Source organism: Ranitomeya imitator, chromosome 3, assembly GCF_032444005.1.
Source record: "Ranitomeya imitator isolate aRanImi1 chromosome 3, aRanImi1.pri, whole genome shotgun sequence".
Classification (NCBI taxonomy): domain Eukaryota; kingdom Metazoa; phylum Chordata; class Amphibia; order Anura; family Dendrobatidae; genus Ranitomeya; species Ranitomeya imitator.
The window spans coordinates 802,640,656-802,660,145 of NC_091284.1; the positions used below are offsets into that span (position 1 = coordinate 802,640,656).

The following is a 19,490-nucleotide window of genomic DNA, read 5'->3' on the forward strand; positions in this document are numbered from 1 at the left end:
ACTCCCCAAATAACACTCATACCCTATTTTCGGCTTTAGAGGTTAAGACCGCACATGTGAACTATAAAAAGGAAGTAATTTTTTTTTTTTTTTTTCTTACTAACGTTATTAGTACAAGTGTTTTATATCATAATTTGAATTGGAAGCATCGACCTAAGGAACTGCACTGGCCAGTAGTGGACGATACAAGCTAAAGACGTTGATATAATGGTTGCAATTGTACTACCATACCAGAAGTTGAACACAGGGTTTTGCATGCTGCTAGGGAAGCTTGGGGGGAATTCACAAAAAATGGCAACTAATAGGACAGTGTGTAATATATGTGTTGCTGAATAAGACACCATAGAAACCAATAAGGAAATTGTCCTTCAGATGGTGGTTTCCAGATGTCACATTCTGATATTCACAAGCTCAAAATACAGAAATGGTAAATGAAACCATGAATATTTATATTTTATTATTTATTTATATAGCACCATTGATTCCATGGTGCTGTACATGAGAAGGGGTTACATACAAGTTACGGATATCGTAAACAAACTAACAATTACAGACTGATAGAGGGGCGAGGACACTGCCCTTGCGGGCTTACATTCTACAGGATTATGGGGAAGGAGACAGTAGGTTAGGGGTTGCAGGATCTCCGCTGTTGGTGAGGCGGTAGCTTCGGTAGTGATGAGGCAGCGGGGTCAGTGCAGGCTGTAGGCTTTCCTGAAGAGATGGGTTTTCAGGTTCCGTCTGAAGGATCTGATAGTGTTTGATAGTCGGACGTGTTGGGGCAAAGAATTCTAGAGGATGGGGGATATTCGGGAGAAGTCTTGGAGGCAGTTGGATGAGGAGCGGATTAGTGTGGAGGAGAGAAGGAGGTCTTGGGAGGACCGGAGATTACGTGAGGGAAGATATCGGAAGATTAGTTCAGAGATATATGGAGGAGACAGGTTGTGGATGGCTTTGTAGGTCAGAATTAGTAATTTGAACTGGATACGCTGAAGGAATGGGAGCCAGTGAAGAGATTTGCAGAGGGGGGAAGCGGAGGAGTAGCGAGGAAAGATGAATTAGCTGGGCAGCAGAGTTAAGGATGGACTGGAGAGGTGCAAGGGTGTTAGCAGGGAGGCATTCTGCTCAATCATTGATTCTGCATCTGATCTACAGGGAAGAGGAAAAACAATAGGCACAATCCCCCATGACTCCGCCATATACATTGTATTATAGGGTCTTGCTGATGACTCACTATATACAGATGTGTCCATGTGACAAGGAATTATATATATATAGTTTTTCTGTCTGTCCTGGAAATCCCACGTCTCTGATTGGCCGAGGCCGCCAGGCCTCGACCAATCAGCGACGGGCACAGTCTGCCACGAATTCTGGAATCATCATTGTCCATATACTACGGGGACATGCATATTCTAGAATACCCGATGCGTTATAATTCCACTAGATTGTGGCCCAATTCTAATGTGACGAGGACGACATCGGCCTCAGCTTCTAAGATTAGTCAAGTAATGTGATAAGCTTGTCAAAAGAGATGTGTTTTTAAAGCACGGTTAAAAATGTGGAGGCTAGGTATTAATCGGGTGGTCTGGGGTAGTGCATTCCAGAAAACTTGTGCAGCGTGAGAAGTCTTGGAAACAAAATTTTGGAGTTGGAGGTTCGAATTATGGAAGATGTTGGTTTTAGATCAGTAGATCAGTTGCAGAACAGTGGACACAGGTAGGGTGATAGACAGACGAGGGAGAAGATTTAGGGTGGTGAACAACTGTGGAGAGTTTTGTGGGTGAGTGAGAAATTTTTATTATTTTAGATGAGGATAAATGAGTGACAGTAAGAGTTTTTGCAGTTTTAAAGTTAAGAAAAGGTTAGATTCTGGTGATGTTTTTAAGGTGCAGATGACATAAGCGAGAGAGTGATTGGATATAGGGAATAAAGGACATTTTTGTGTCAAATACCTTTCAATAGTACCAATGAAAACTACATCTTGCCCTAGAAAAAATAGCGATGGGTTTGGCCAGCAGTCTAATGTGTATGGGAACCCTGGCCAACTGATTGTCATGGGGGAGATGTCGATCGAACATGTCCGATTTCGGAATGCTGATCGCTTTGCTCTCCCATAGATCAGCCACTGGCAGAGATGTCTGTCGGCAGCCTTCTTATAAAGAGCACAGGAACACTCGGAAATATTAACGCTCCTGTGCATGGTAGAGATTACAGAGATGGCTGTAGGGTTGAATGATCGGCTTAAGCATTGCTTGCCCGACAGCCAACTTATGTGTATGGTGGACTTTCGTCTTGATCTAAAACCCCGGCGCTGTGCTGCCAGCTGATGACTGTAGATCTGAGTAGACAAAAGAACAAGCACTTTTAATAATTCCCGTAGAATGTAAGTCCGCAAGGACAGGGTCCTCTCCCCTCTGTACCAGTCTGTCATCGTAAATTTGTTTACTGTTAACCATATCTATAGCCCTGTATGTAACCCCTTTTCTCATGTACAGCACCATGGAATTAATGGTGCTATATAAATAAATAATAATAAAAAGCTTGGTGCTAAGATTGTAAAGGCGGAAATAATGGGGAACACTGAGATGGCTGCAAAACTCAAAGCTCAACTGGAAGAAGCTCGTCAGCAAAAGCTAAATCGACTGGAAGACTACGAGAAAGGAGAGAAAAATCCCAGAAATCCGAAGCTGGAGAAGAGCAAGAAGTTCTGCTGGTGAAAACGGACCTGTCTGGTAGAGCGTGGCCAGTAAACTCCATGGCGGGTCCTGCAGAGCTGCGGGGAGGAAGGCGAAAAAGACAACTGGTTGAGACACACGTGGACAAGGAGAGGGTGCGTTACTTCCATGATGACGACCATCAGAGCCTTCAAGATCTGGTCAAGAGAGAAAAGATGGGAACAGCCGAAGACCAGAACAAGCTATACCTGAGAATGGCAGCCAAGCTCAGAGAGAAGACTGACCAGGATTACTACACCCTGGACGATATGTTTGTCTCAAAAGCTGCAAAGAAAGAGCGAGCAAATGAGGAAGAGGAAAGAGGCGGCAAGCCATGGCCGAGCATCGGAGACTGGCTGTCAGAATGGAAAAATGTCCATTTTGCTTCGATAATGCTGAGCTGCCAAAGCACCTGATCATTGCTATAGGAGTGAAGGTATATTTGTGTCTTCCCAACCACCTTTCCCTCACGGAGGGACATTGTCTGATCGTTCCTTTACAACACTACACTGCAGCGACGCTTCTGGATGAAGACGTATGGAATGAAGTTCAGATGTTCCGTAAAACATTAGTCAGGCTATTTGCCGATAACTGACTGGACTGCGTCTTTCTGGAAACAAACATAAACTTAAAAAACTCTTTCATCTGGTCTATGAATGTATTCCCCTGCGAAGGAGGTGGGAGATATGGCACCCATTTATTTCAAGAAAGCAATTCTGGAATCTGACGAGGAATGGTCTATGAATAAGAAGCTAATAGACCTGTCTACAAAGGATGTTGGGCGATCTGTTCCAAAAGGCTTGCCTTATTTCTCAGTGGATTTTGGACTACAAGGAGGTTTTGCTCACATTATCGAAGACCATAACAAGTTCCCACATTATTTTGGCAAGGAAATCATCGGTGGCATGCTGGATCTGGAGCCCAGAGTTTGAAGAAAAAAAAAGTGTGTGGTAATGATTATGGTGCTTGAACCCTCTAGGTTCAAGCAACATATTGTAATACGATTTCTTATTTTATTATTCTCCGCGTTTTCCGCAATTAATGCGGCCCGAACCGCTTGGCGTAGACTCCGCTAAGGTAGCGTTCGCTGCCCTCGGTGGGGACAGGTGTGCTATGTATTTTAGGAGTTGCTCCAATTTGTAGTTTAAAAAAAAAAAAAAAAAAAAAAAATTCCCATAGGAATTAATGACTACCTTTCCATGACCCCCCAACTGACATGGATTAAAGCCACAGCGCAGGTGCACTGACCTTACAAAGCTGGCAGCTAGGCAAATGTACGGTGTCTGTATATAGGGGGATGTCTGTATATAAGTGCAGCCCCCGTCCTGTGTGTGATAAGCAAGTGCCCCCCGTCCTGTGTGTGATAAGTAAGTGCTGCTGTACAGCTGGCAGCGCTGTTCAAGCACCATGTATTTCCTTCAGGAATTGCCCATCTAGTTTGACTTGTTTGTTTGATATATCCACACTTAATCATGCACAAAGTGCAAGAGTGCAAGAGAAGCGTACTGGAGGAATTAGAAATGGTGGTAATATACCTTTAAGGGTCACCTGGTTCCGTAACCACACATTTTGGAAAAAAACCCTAAGGAAGTTTTACCGAGACACATGTTGGTGTGCTGAATACTTGACCTGGCGACCCTTAAAGTATATTACCCCCATATCCAATTCCTCCAGTACTTTTTTGGCACTCTTGCACTTTGTATGTGGTAATGATTTGATTTGTTATTCGATATATCCACACTTAATCGTGCACATTGAGATTTCTTCACATGTTTTGCACATGCACTGTAAGTGTGACTAGTCATAATATACATACATTTATCCATCTGTATACATTTTGTATATGTGATATTTGGTGTTTGTTGCTCTAATTTAAAACCAGATAGTGGAGATGTCCTTCAATGTCTGCAATCTACTGACATCCGAGGGCAGTCCGATGTTTTCTACAGACTCAGGCCTGTCCCACACGTCCAGATATTTCCGGTACCGGAGTTGTCCGTGTGCTCACGTAGGCCATCCGTGTGCTGTCCGTTTTTATCGTCTGTGTGCATACGTATCACACACAAAGGTTTCCAGGTCCATATGAGGGGTTAAGGCATTAAATAAAGGGTTTAAACTTGCAAAGGTGTGAGCCATTAGTGATTATGTGTTAAGAGTTCCTAAAAAGTTTGCCACAGACATATCATCTTAGGGGTGTGTTAGGACTCCTTAAGTGTCACAAATATGTCTACTGACAATGAGGCGTTATTGTGGTTGGCATGGCTTGTATCACGTCGCTTTGGGGTTCACAACCATATGCTTGAAGAGGAACCACAGCTGCAAAAGAGGCTATGGGTTCACCCTCTACTGTTGCTACGTGGGGCATATGGTCATTTTTCAAAATTATATAATGAACTTCGCAGATACCCAGTGAAGTCTGTTGCTTTGTCTTTCCATTCCCGGCTTTGACAACCTACTTCATGTTTTGCGGCCTTACCTTCTCAGACAAGACACCTGCATGCGACTCGGCGTTTCTCCTGAGGAGCGTTTGCTCGTAACCTTGTGGTTAGTTTTTCGTTACCAAACCTAATATTGCCACCAATAACGTGCAAACCATCGTAATGGGTTAAGTGTTTAGATCTCTAGTTAGTAATGTTCCAGGTCACTAGGTTATACAATGACCATAATCTGGACTGCAAAACATGTATTGGTTAACCCTTGACATACAAATGAAGGCAAACAGTTTGGATATGTCTTCTTACTAACAAGCAAATGCCCGCTGCACATGAGGGCAATCTGGTCGGGGCCGCCCCGGAGCCTTGGGGGCTGGATCTTGCGGTGGATTCCGTGTCTGGAGGCCATGCCTCTTTCTCCTGTTACCATCATCCTCAGACTGCAGGTGTTTTTACTTTATAGGTGGTCATCGCCCCACCATACTAGCACTCTGCCTAAGTTATATTACTCCTATCCTTTGTGCCCTATAGTGTGGCGGCGTCTTCGTACATTGATTGGGTACTGTTTCTTTCCCCATAAACACAGCCCTACTGGCTATCATTTGCACGTGACTGATGAAAGTCCCTTTGGACTGAAACGTTTCAAGTGCTAAAAATAAATCTATTCCACGTTTGCTGAAGATGAGTGCTAGACTTCTTTTTTTAATTAGAGCAGCGACTGTTTAAGTAGGCATAGAAGCAAGATGGTTGCGCTGACTATGGCATGATCGCCACTCAACATCTTTGTGCTGTCTTCAAAGTCTTAGAGAACCAAACAAATGTTAGACATCTATTTGCAGAGGCTGACCAGAGTAATGATGGGTGTGTTGGTGCTAGTACTCAACCACTGGCCTCTTCTGGTCACAAAGCCTTCACAGCTTGTGCATTGTGGAGAAGAGAGGAGCGAACCTTTTTAAGGTTCAGTTACGATTGGCGAACATTCTGATGTTCACCAAACGCATCCAAAACCCATTGAATTAAATGGGAGGTTAACCCAAAAACGCATAGACCACACCTTAAGATGGGCCCAAAAGCTGCCAAAACCACTCAAATTAGGGTCAGACACCAGGAAAAATTGCATCAATTGACCCAGAGTGCAAATAGTATAATTATGCAGCATGAATGCATGGGACAGGGCTTGGTCCAGCATTTCTAGCTTACAAATTGATCAGCAAGAGGTAGCTGAGTGACAGTTGTAGGCCTGGTGCTCCGAGACCACTTCCACTACAGGCAACCCACCAGATGGAGACCAAATTTGGAGTCGTCACAGTTCAAAAAATTATTGGCACACTACTAAAGTTGCATCAATTTCCCCAGAATGAAAATCTTATAATGGGGCTTTGACACCCCCTTCCACTACAGACACCACACAACAAGGAGACCCAAATAAGTCTCCAATTACCAAAGATTTAGCTCGTTGTGACTCTGGAGGAAGCAAAAGGAGAAGGGAAAAAAGGAATATTGCATGCTTTAAAAATATATTTAATTTTTTAAAGTAACAACGGGAGACACCTTCTGATTGTTGCAATAAGTGGCGCAGTAGCAGCAGCCACAGAAGCCAACAATTGTCACAGACTGCAATAAAGTGAGATAAGTGCATGACACTAAAAACTACACCATTGCCTAGTCTGCCCAGTCAATATGAGAGCAATGACTTGTTCATCTTTATGAAAGTTCTGAGCGAACGCTAGCTGCTGGGCATGACAAATCCTCCAAAAAGGTGTGACAGGCAAGGTCAGGACACTTCCATTTTTGAAGACCAAAATGCAAAAGGGTCCAAAACCTCCCTGGAGAATGGCATTGATGTTGATCTCTAGATACTCCTACACCATCTGCTCCAGTTGATCGCTATGTGTCAGACTTGTACCCTTCTGCTGGTGCATACGATGGTGTAAAAAAAAAAAAGTGAAACTAATCACAGAAATTGCTTCTGCCATTTACACTGCTGCTGCTAATGTTTTTGAGTCGGCAACTCAACGTTCTGAGGATTGGAAGTCTAGAACTGTGATGCACTGTGCCTCACCACCACACTTAAGATGGTCTACAAGTACGTCTCAGTACTCCAGAATGCACAGGGAGGGTGGGCATGTGGCAGAATTTACTTTTGTACTGTGGATCTAACAGTGGCAACCCAGTAGTCAGCACTATATCTAATCCTAACAATACGAGCATCATGTTGCAGATGATTGCCTTCTTGCTGCACTAGGTATTGGACTGCCACCAACACACCATGTACTTGGATCTCATGGAAGAGTAACACACACGCTTGCCTTCTGTCCCCTTCCATAAACCATGGATATCAGAGAAGGGATCATTATCCATCTCCTGACTGTTGCATGCCCATCACCTGTTCCTCCTCAATTTGTTCCTTGGCTCCTGCAACTTCACTAACAGATTGTCTGGTACCACGAGCCCCCCCCCCCCCCATATCGCTATAGTCCACACTCCCACGGCATCCTCATGTGCTATGACTGTCCAGAACGTAGATATATTGTTATACTTTCCACATCCTCCTCTGCTTCCTCCTCTTCCTCTGGGACCACTTTCTCCTCCCTCAAACTGTTCAAAGTGTGCTCCAGCATGTAAGTGACCGGAATAGTGATGCTGATGATGGCATCATGAGTGCCAACCATCTTAATAGCCTTTTCAAAACTGTATAGAAGGGTGCAGAGGTCCTTCATCTGTGCCAACCCTGCAAGGGTGAATTGCTCCACGTCCATACTGCATTGGCCCAGGCTACACAAAATGAAATACTCCTCCAGAGCTCAATGCTGCTGCCACAGTCACTGAAACGTGTAGAAGAGAAGACCGAGCTGTGGGTGCTGACAGGGCAGTTTCCAGAACTGCTCGGGCCGAACCTACTGTTGCAGGGCGAAGGAGGTTGGAGACGGAGCAAATGCTTAACCTGTGTAGAAGGGGCATGGTGAGCCAGGGAGGCATAAAAGGGTTTGCGTGGGAAAAGGGGGTTTCCACCAGAGAGGAGTCAGAGGACTGGCGCCAGGTTGCAGGGGAAGATAGGCCACAAAGTAGCGATCACGGCCGGGTACAGCGAGGTTTCGGTGGGCGTGCAGAGGAAAGCACACCTAGTGGAGGATTGCGGTGAGCACCACTTTGCTGAGCTGCAGCATAAAGGACTAGGGGCTCAGTGGGTAAGACTTATGACTGCTTGCTGCCACCAGAAGTGAGGCAGACTTTTCAGGCAGGAAAGCTGGAAGAACTCCACATCGGCCTCAGCTGGCAGCCGACCAACCATCTGACTCAAGAGAAGAAACGTACAGTCGTGCCAAGTGGAATATATAGACTGCCATTCTGAATGACTTTCCTCCATTTACCCCGCACCCTTTATCTGTTTATTTGCTTTTGCTCCCTGTGCGGTTATTGATAAAAATAAATAATTGTTAACCCCTGCTCCGTGCTTTTGCGTCACATCAACTAGTTAACCAGTTGGCCGAAATACCTCTGTAGGGGTGTGATCGTCGGAAGTGAGCACACAGTGGCTGCTTTCTCCAGCAGCACATCCAGGTCAGGATAGTGGCAGAGAAATTGCTGTACCTCCAAGTGGAGGACATGAGCCATGCAAGGCACATGTGTGAGGTTGCCGAAGCATAGGGCCACCATCAGGTTCACACAGTTATCACACACTGCCTTCACTGGCTACAGGCTCAGTGGAGACAGCCATTGCTCAAACTCCGCTGGAATAGCTGTCCACAACTATTATACTTTGTGACTTCGATCTCCAAGGCATACTAATTTGAACACTGCCTGAGCCATGGCTGCCCAGTATGGAGTTGGGAGAGATTCTCTCTGCACTGCTGGAACATGTGTCTCATTAAGGGAGAGGATGAGGGCGCGTGAGTGGAGTCCCTAGTGGAGGAGGAGGCAAAAGCAGTGGACGAAGTGTTAAGGTACAGTCACACTAGACGATATCGCTAGCGATCCGTGACGTTGCAGCGCCCTGGCTAGCGATATCGTCCAGTGTGACAGGCAGCAGCGATCAGGCCCCTGCTGTGATGTCGCTGGTCGGGGAAGAAAGGCCAGAACTTTATTTCGTCGCTGGCTCTCCCGCTGACCTCGCTGAATTGGCGTGTGAAACCGATCCAGCGATGTCTTCGCTGGTAACCAGGGTAAACATCAGGTTACTAAGCGCAGGGCCGCGCTTAGTAACCCGGTGTTTACCCTGGTTACCATCGTTAAAGTAAAAAAACAACCACTACATACTTGCCTACCGCTGTGAGTGCCGGGCAGCCGGAAAGCACAGCGGTGACGTCACCGCTCTGCTTTCCGGCCGCTGCGCTCACAGCCAGAGCAGAGAAGCAGAGCGCCGAGGACAGACAGCGGTAGGTAAGTATGTAGTGGTTGTTTTTTTTACTTTAACGATGGTAACCAGGGTAAACATCGGGTTACTAAGCACGGCCCTGCGCTTAGTAACCTGATATTTACCCTGGTTACCGGCATCGTTGGTCGCTGTAGTGCTGTCTGTGTGACAGCTCTCCAGCGACCAAACAGCGACGCTGCAGCGATCCGGATCGTTGTCGGAATCGCTGCAGTGTCGCTTAGTGTGATGGTACCTTTAGATACAGAACTTTGTCCCTCAAGCCTTGGAGATTTCAACACTTGTGCAGCAGTCCCTTCCCCACCTGCCCCTGCAGGAACCACAGTCACGCTGTGCCCAGTCAGTGAGATGCAACACCCCTGCCCATGGTGGCTCGTTCAGATGTCAGTGGTGAAATGCACCCTGGCAGACATTTTTTTTCAGTTAAAGGGAGATGTCTGCAACATACTGGTGTAGCGCAGGTACATTGTTGAAGTAATGGTGACTGGGCAACTGGTAATGTGGAACTGTGACGGCCATCAGCTTTTGGAAACCGTCTGTATCCACCATGCGGAAAGCAGCATTTTCATGGCTAACATATTGTAGAAGGTGAAGTTCAAGGTCTTTGCTTTGGCATGTGTAGAAGAGAGGACAGGGCTGCACGTGCTGCTGTAGCGCCAGTTCCGGAACTGCTTCGGCTGAGCCTCCTGTTGCTGGAGGGAGCTAGTAACCTGGGTGAAGGGAGCGTAGCCAGGGGAAGGTTAAAAGGGGTTGCACGAGAACTGCAAGGGGCTTCCTGCCAGAGTGCTGAATGGCTGCGGACCGCAGATGCAGTGAGGAGAGCGATAGGCCGCAGCACGCAGAGACAGGGCAGCAGTGTGAGAGACTCGCCTATATCGATGGGTGCGCAGGGAGATGCGTGCCGAGCATTGCAGCAGACGTTCAAGTATCGGCCAGCACACAGAGGAGCGCACGCCGGACAGAGCATTGCAGAGCAGCCATGGAGGTGATGGCAGCTGCTCAGAGACACGCGCCAAGTGGAATTTTGCAGAGAGCTCTACTCTTCTACTCCACAATTGAACTGACTAGGGGCTCAGTGGGCAAAACCGGTGAACACCCGCTGCCACCAGAAGCAGTACCGTGTGTTGGGTGGGGACGCCTGAAGACTAGTGATGAGCAGGTATGCTCGTTGCTCGAGTTTCTCTGAGCACGCTCGGGTGGTCTGAGTATTTCAGCATGCTCGGAGATTTAGTTTGTGTTGACTCAGCTGCAGAATTTGCAACGGCTAGGCAGCTTGAATACATGTGGGGATTGCCTAGCAAACAGGCAATACCCACATGTACTCAAGCTGTCTGGCAGCCGCAAATCATGCAGCTGCATAGATTAAAAAACCAACAATTGAAAAAAAATTATCATTCTAAAACAGTGCTAAATTCTGCAGACACACGAATAAGACGTGTACTGAATCAACCAGAGTCCTCTGTGACTAAGAATGGTGGATTAAAAAAATTGTAGAAAAATCCATCAGTCTCCTTAAATAGAGCAATGGCAGCAAGTGGTGCTGTAAAACGGTTGGTAATCACTGAGGTCACTAGCTGATAGAATACGCAGAAGAGATATTAGAGAAAATCCAGCAGACGCACAAAATTCAGCACAGAATCTACACTTTTAAAATAGGGGACAGTGACAGTGAAGGGCCCCTGTACAGGACTTGTCTGGGCCCCCACCATCAATCCCCACCCATATAAACAAGCTGATTTACATGTATATTCACATTATATACAATACAACAAAATATTCACATGTCTGTTTACACACTACAGACTTGTACATAGTAAATACGGGCACAAAATCTATAAAAGATGCACATACACTACTGTACATTACTGTGATCCACTTGTTCCCATCAGCAGATGATCGGATTGAAGAAATAGAAACCAACTAGGATCAACAGTCGCACCTTTTAGTTACACAAGTCTCACTATATTACAAGACGAGCTGTAATGTTGGTAGCAGTGACTTTCCCAAACACATACAAGTGTTACAGAAACTTTGAAAATTGAAATCATATTAAAATATATTTAAGTCCAGGATGTAACAGGAATTTACCTCGGGGGTGGGATACATTTATGCGGATAGTGGCAGAGTTAAATATACACCGTCCTTCATCGTGGGTAATTCTACTATAGAAAGATTTTAGACAGATTAAAAATGACAATTGATGACCCAACCAGAGAGTGTCTACACCTCTTGGGCTGTTCTCACCACGCCGTGTGATTCAACCGTTACGTTCCCCATCATTAGGTTTCACACGAGGGACCTTGCTGCCCCCCAAAAAAAGACTCTGCCGATGCTACAGTCCATGCGGCTGACGCTGTGGCTTATACGACTGCTAAAAGCTATACTTGTACAATAACGTTCTATTATTCTGTAAGAATTATAATGGTCTTTATTATTAAATACAGATCGTGGTATATTATTGTAATGAATTGCACTGCTCCATCATTCTGAAATGTCCCGTGTCTGACTCGTGCTTGATCAATGAAGCCTTTAAAAAGTTTACAATATTGTGTCTTTTATACAGTTAGTAAAAAGTGAAATCTATACTTTATACTTGAGATCTATAAGAGGTGGGAATAGCATTTTTGGGAATAGTATGATCGGTCATATAGATAAAAAACAATAGGAATTACATTACACAGTAACAAGGTGGGAATATCACTACCTAAAAGAAGAGGCTGCCAACGAACTAAATTGGGAATCTCACAATTAAATCCAAATAAATGTGAGGACGGAGAGGGGCACCGGCTCTCACAGATGGTCCGATATTGTAGAGGAGATCAAGGTGTGGGGGGGGGGGGGACTTACAAACTTTATAATGTTTATTTTTTGGTTTTTTTTTTTTTAGGAGTGCGGCACCTGTCAGATTATATTTGACAAGAAATATAGAATCATCACTAATAAACGGAGTGGTCTAATTTTTGGCATTTGTTTTAAAAATGCCCAATTCTTATATTATTATCACAGGCTGACGCAAGACCAACATCTGTTTTTTCACTTTGCAATATCAGTCACGTTACAATTTACCAGTTTGGCCCACATTCATCATTGCCTTTCTGCCTGTTTTTTGCACGGTTTCGTTTGCACCCAATTATTCTATTTGTGCTTTTTTATGTCTATTTGCTATGATTTAGAATTTCAAATGTACAGAGATTAAATTACCTGGGAAGATTATAACCATATAAATAAAGATCTTAAGGGTAAGACCCCACTAAATATTACCCCTGTCTAACAGGTGCATAAAACCATCTTTAATGCATAATATACAAATAATTCATTTAGTAGTGTAATAAATTAATTTCAAATATGTAATTTTTTTTAACCTACTTAGTATATGTTCAGTAGCTATTGCTTATTTTTGTATTAGTGATATCACCTCGGGGGACCATAAATAAGTAATAAGGGAAACACCGGATTACGTACCGGTAATGCTCTTTTATAGAGCCACGACCACACACCTGAGAGGGGATCCGCCCCTTACGTACAGGAAACCCTATGGAGAGAATAAAAGGGGCAGTCCCCCTCGCTCCCACAGTTGGGTTACAGAGATTGAGGAACCGCTCACCAGTATTGGTAGGCAATCCAATTTTATCGTTTATCTTTAGTGAACATAAGTATAGCTAACTACAAGAACCATTCACCCTGATCAGTGCATCTATGAAAGAATAATTATTAGGGAGGGAAGTGAAGGGGTGCTGTCGTGGCTCTATAAAAGAGCATTACCGGTACGTAATCCGGTGTTTTCTCCTCGCCACGACAGCACACACTTGAGACTTACAGAGAGAGTCATTTGGGAGGGATCACCGTGTTAAGGACTGATCTACCGAAGGACAAGTCAGATGAGGAAGACAAGTCCAATCTATAGTGAGTATAGAAAGTAGTAGGAGAAGACCAGGTTGCGGCCTTACATATCAGTTCTATTGGAACCTCCGCTCTCTCAGCCCAGGAAGAAGACATCGCCCGGGTAGAGTGTGCATTTACAGTCTCAGGAGGGTTCTCTCCTCTTGCTAGATAGGCCAAGCAAATTGCATCCCGAATCCACCGGGATAACGTGTTCTTCGTTACCCCAGAACCTTTCTTATGGCCCTGGTAGGAAATGAAGAGAGCCCTGCTCTTCCTCCAGAGACTAGTCCTATCTAGGTATGCTATTACAGCCCTTTTTACATCTAAAGTATGGTATCTTTCCTCTTCCTGATTTGTAGAGTTACTATGGAAGGAAGGAAGATTTCTTGGGATCTGTGTAATTTAGTCCCCACTTTAAGCAAGTAGGAAGGATCTGTCTTTAACACAATCCTATCCTGGAATATTGATAAAGGAGGGTCTACCGATAATGCTTGAATATCGCTGTCACGATATGGTATGAAAGATCATAAGTAGTTCTCTTGCTAGCCTGCGTGGGCTAAGCCCCCCTTCTTGGAGTAATGCTGCAACAGTTTGTAGCTTCAAATTCCTTCCTTTTCACTCAGCCAAGAGCTGCTTTGCCAGTGTAGATGGGGGAGGAAGAGTTTATTACCTCTAGCTCAGAGAGCCGAAGTATTTACGACCGGCATTCTTGCAGTGGAAAGTGACAGGCTAGAACTGGATTCTAACTTTCTAGAAATGCATAGAAGTCCTTTGTCTTGTGTTAAGATATTACACAACCCGTTTACGTAAAAAACACGAAAATATATATTCTTTACACCCCTCGGTGGATCTATTCACCACGTAAAACCTGATCTTCTAGCTCCATCTGGTAAAGTAGGGTTTTCTCTGTAAATATGTATCCCAGATAGGACATATTTGATCTCATTAGCATGCTCACGTTAATCCGAGATGAATGATGAGTTTGTTAGGACTATGACATGTTTTGTAGCGGAGTTATCGAAATTAGATATAGATTAGAATAAAATGAGTTAACTGAAGAGGTAGGAGGGACGAGGTGATCCAACCCCTTTCTGGGATGTTACAGGCTTGGCTATAACAGTCTGCACACATCCCCAGCTCAGTCTTCTGCTTGATTTCTTCTTCTGGACTTCTTGTCTTCTCCTGAAGCCAGCAGCACGTCCAAATGAGCTGGGACGTATGGTTGCCTGCCATGCTTTGAACATGTGAGTGTTATCTTTTCTCCTTTATTCCCTTTGTTAGAATTACCCGTGTACATATTTGCAATTGTCTCAATTGTAACATCTTTATAAAATATTTTTGATAAAGCACTGCCTAATTTTTATGGAATATAATATTTAATATTAGTTCGTTCTCCTGTTCTAAACTGTACCCTAAGTCTTCTGAAGGGAAATACGCTACTGTTGTGTTGGGTTAGCTTCGGACCCGTTTAATCGAAGCTGGTGGCAGTGATACCGATAGTGTGTGATAGACTTTTGGGTGATGCTGTAGCGGCTGCGGGGCTGATAATTATTGTTCCTGCCTGAGTGGGAGTAGTTATCGCGTCGCTGCAGCGGGCCCAATAGCCAGTAACTAGCAGGCAGCCTTTCGGGCGACTACCCAGGGTGCAGTACCTAATCTGACCTGAGAGTAAGGGGGCACCAGAGATGCAAGTGTTAAGTGGAACTGTAAGCGGGATATACATAAATCCCTGCAGTTTGTGGTATATTGAAAGCAGTGGGATACCTAGAATAAGCCCCTGCTGTAAACTAAGAGGTCAATAGCCTTGTGTGTGTTTTCTCATTACATTGTTAGCAGTGGAGGGATAACTAAGATAAGCCCCCCTGCACATGTGATAGCCGTCTGTTAGCCCAAAGTCACCCCGACCCGTGACGTAGGGGTGACGGCCACGTTGTGAATTGTGACAAATTGGTGGCAGCGGTCAGGAGGAATCCTGACAATCGCTTACTCTTCTGGCTGATGCTAAAGCAACAAGAAAGGCTGTTTTAATAGATACAAATTTTATGTGGGCCGAGTGCATTGGCTCGAATGGTTCCCCTGTAGATGTGCCCCCCAACCATTAGGATTGGCGTCAGTAAAAATTATCTTGGAAGGTTTAATTACCCAAGGGACTCCCCCCAACTAGATTATTCGGCTCCAACCACCAATAGAGGGACTCTATTACATTTGATGGGAGGTTTAAACGACTACTTAAATGGCTTTGAAATTTACTTTCCTCCTGTAAAATTAAATATTGTAACTGCCTAGTGTGGAATTGAGCCCATGGAACCGCCGGAATGCACGACGTAAAGGAACCTAAAAGGGACATACCATCCCTAAGGGAGATTACAGGGTTATTTAATTACAGACTGCACCTTTTTTATTATTATGGACTGTTTGAATGTCCGAGATGTTTCCTTCTGGAATCCAGAGTCTAGGATAAGACCCAAGAACGTTTGATGGGTTGTTGGAGATGATCTGCATTTTTCCCAGTTAATCAACCATACTATTTCCTGTAGGGATGAGATTGTGTCAGACGCTGATTACACTGTGAGGGGGAGTTCCCAACTACCAGAAGATCATCTAAATATGGAATTGAGTATCTTTTAATCTTAAAAATGACATCACTTTAGTAAATACTCTAGGAGCTATTGACAGTCCGAAGGGCATGGCCGTGTATTGAAAATGATGTATTTGCTCACTAATCATTATCGCCACAGGCAGATACTGCTGGTGTTCATCATAAATTGGTAGATGATAGTATGCATCTTTTAAGTCGAGGACTGCCATAAAGCACCCCGGAAATAGAAGTTTAATTGCGGACCTGATTGATTCCATCTGAAAGGTCTGATTTTCTAGAAAGATGTTCAGCTTTTTTAGATTTATTATAGTTCTATATGATCTGTCAGGTTTTGGGATCAAAAATAAAGGAGAGTAAAAACCTTTTCCCCTCTGATTATACGGAATTTCAACTAATACTTTTTTGGAAAGGAGATCAATTATTTCCTGTTCCAAAAACTGTTGTTGAGATTGAGACTTCACAGAAGTCAACAGGAATGAGTCCGGAGGGACTCGGGCAAATTTTAACTTTAAGCCTGAGGTTATGAGGCTAGTTGCCCAAGAGTTGGAGGTTACAGCACGCCACTGCGGGGCGAAAAAAGATAGTCTGCCACCCACTGGTAGATCCATACTAACGCGGTTTATCCTCCATTTTAAATGGACGTTTTCCGAAAATGGAGCCTCTTTGTTTGTTATCCTTATTTGCCCAGCGGTCTTGGTTTTTGAAATCCCTTCTCTTATTAAAGATAGGCTTCCGGAAGGCTCTCCTATAGGACGGAAAATGGTTATTAGGGAACCCCTTTTTTCTTTGACCCACTTTGGTGAGGATCTCATCTAATTTTGTACCAAAAAGGTACTCACCCTGGCAAGGAAGGCCACATAATTTTGTTTTTGTCTGGGCGTCCCCCTTCCAGCCTTTTAGCCACAGGGCTCGACGAGCCGCGTTTCTTAGGCCTGCTGATTTGGCAGCCAATCTGAGTCAGCAGAGGAGTCCGCTAAAAATGCCGTAGCGCCTCTGATTAGGGGTAATGAAGAGATTAATTTCTCTCTAGATAGTCCTCCTTTTAAACCTTCCTCCAGGTCATTAAGCCAGACTAGCATGGACCTCGCAGTGCATGTAGCAGATATGGCCAGTCTAAATGCCCCAGAACATGATGCCCATGCTCGTTTTAACAAAGTATCTGCCTTACGATCCAGTGGGTCCTGTAAGGAACCCAAATCTTCTATGGGGAGTAAGGATTTTTTGGACGTGGATGCAACCGCTGCATCTACCTTCGGAGCTTTGGCCCAGATAGACATGTCCTCATCCTTAAAGGGATAACGTCTTTTTGACGAAGATGGTAAACCTCTTTGCCCCTGGCTCTCCCATTCTTTTTTAATTCTTTGATTGGATTTATAACGGGTAAGGTAGGCCTCTTCTTTTCTGACAATCCTGCAAACATTATATCCTGTGGTGTTTTAGGATCTTTACTGCTTTTAATACCCATGGTGTTACATACAGCTTTCACCAGATTATCTATACTCTCCGTAGGAAAACGCGCATCTTGCTCCCCTTCTGAGGAAATATATTCCAAAGAGGCATCCGTATCTGCTTTATCAGAAGAATGATCTGACCTTGGCGAATTATACTTCCTGCTCCAAGAATCAGGAATACTTTCTGTACTATGGAAAGCCCGTAACTCGTCCCTAATCATCTGTCTGATGTCTTCGGATCTTACAGAGGCTTCCTCCCGTACCGTCTTCTCTATACAGACATAACACATTTTCTTTGCATAAATATCCGGAGGGGGCTGGGTACATAAGGCACATTGTTTGTTTGTGCTTTGATTTTTCCGATCTTTTTGCCTAGGGTATATAAGCAAGAGGGGCCATAATCGGCTTAATAGGGAGGGTACACACTCACCCCAGTGAAGCAGATGATCAATGTACCGGCCGTGGAGGAGGAGATGCAGGCACAGGCTGAGATGTAGATCGGTCAGACTTCTTCTCTTTAGCACTCTTTGTAGAGGATCTTCTTCCGCTGCTTGCGCTGCTGCGAGGGAATTTGGCTGTGTCCTCTGAAGGCACCGCTGAGTCCTGAGGTGGCGTCGCCATGCTTGGACGCTGAGGAATCAGCGCTGGAGCGTTTTAAAGCTGGGCGACGCCATTTTCTTCCTATTGAACCCGGAAGTACTCACCACTTCCGGGTCGCGGCCATCTTGGATCTCGTGCTGCACTGCCCGGCGTCATCTCTACTCTGCTCCCACACTGGATGCTTGTACTTTGCCTCCAGGGGAGCGAAAATGGCAGCAATAACTCCCGCATTTACCGCCAGCAGCAGCGCCGCACTCCGGGGTATAATCCTTTGCCGCAGGCTCGCCTGATGTGTCTTCCTGCCCGTGACCCATGCGACCTGCTGCCCTGGCCTCACGTAGCCTGCCAGCGGAGGGGGGGAAACTGAAGCCAGGACCCCCGACACTGCTTCCAGCACTGGAGCCCCTGCCGTCCTCACAGGTAAACCGCACAGACGACATCCAGGCTAGGTATCCTCTTCTCCATTGGGTTCCCTTAGGAACAGGAAACCAACTGTGGGAGTGAGGGGGACCGCCCCTTTTATTCTCTCCATAGGGTTTCCTGTTCCTAAGGGGCGGATCCCCTCTCAAGTGGGTGCTGTCGTGGCGAGGAGAAAATACTGGGTATGTAATATCAAAAACATTAAGAATGAGTTCAAAGAGAGGTAGTGTGCACCAACCACAAACCTAAAGAAAAACAACCCCTTAAAAAATAACTATTTAAATATCAAAAAATAAAAAAAAATATTACAGAATAGCTATAAAACACCCCTATAGGGATAAACAAGAATCAAGGCAGCAGTCTCTGGGAGGTGGTAAAGTTAGCCTAATGCTCCCCATGGTAGGCCCTTGATTGTGACGGCCTAACAGCAGAAGTTGGCACCCTAATTTTGCGATGTGGCACCCCTGCTCCTCGAGGGCTGTCCCTTCAATCCCTAAATCTATAAATGTAGGGGTACAGAAACTCTTCCACGTCCCTACCCCCTTAAAGTAGAGTATAATGCTTTACTTGTATGTATGTATGTATGTATGTACGGCCCGGGTGCCCATGTAGAGCGGATAGTTCTGCAATGTTAGAGCAAAATACCCAGCCGTCCAGATGGACAGAAGCTCAGCTGAAGCAGCTGTGCGACAGCAGTGTGGAGCAAAAGCAAGAGAAGAGGTCCTAAGCAGTACGGGGGATGCAGGTCACTCATCATGTGGCAGATCATCCCATGGTCCGATTCCCTCAGATCCGATCCAAAACAGACGAGGGAACCCCCAAGAGTAGACTCTTGACAGGGAGTATGCTGCGTTACCACAAGAGGCGGTACGACCCAGGCACGTACTGAAGAACCTAGAAAGAAGTGCAGGGAAAGTAGAGAATGTTAACTGTATGGAACTCTATGCTGATGCTGTATCTGAAAAGGATGTGCTGTGAACAGAGGAAAGTAAAGTTTTAAATGGACTGTCTTTATATGCAACA

At 45.0% G+C, this 19,490-nt stretch overlaps 1 pseudogene; it reads left to right on the forward strand.

The window, feature by feature from the left end:
* The first annotated feature begins 1,660 nt into the window (after positions 1-1,660).
* On the forward strand, positions 1,661-3,643 carry LOC138671781 (CWF19-like protein 2; annotated as a pseudogene).
* The last annotated feature ends 15,847 nt before the right edge of the window (positions 3,644-19,490 follow it).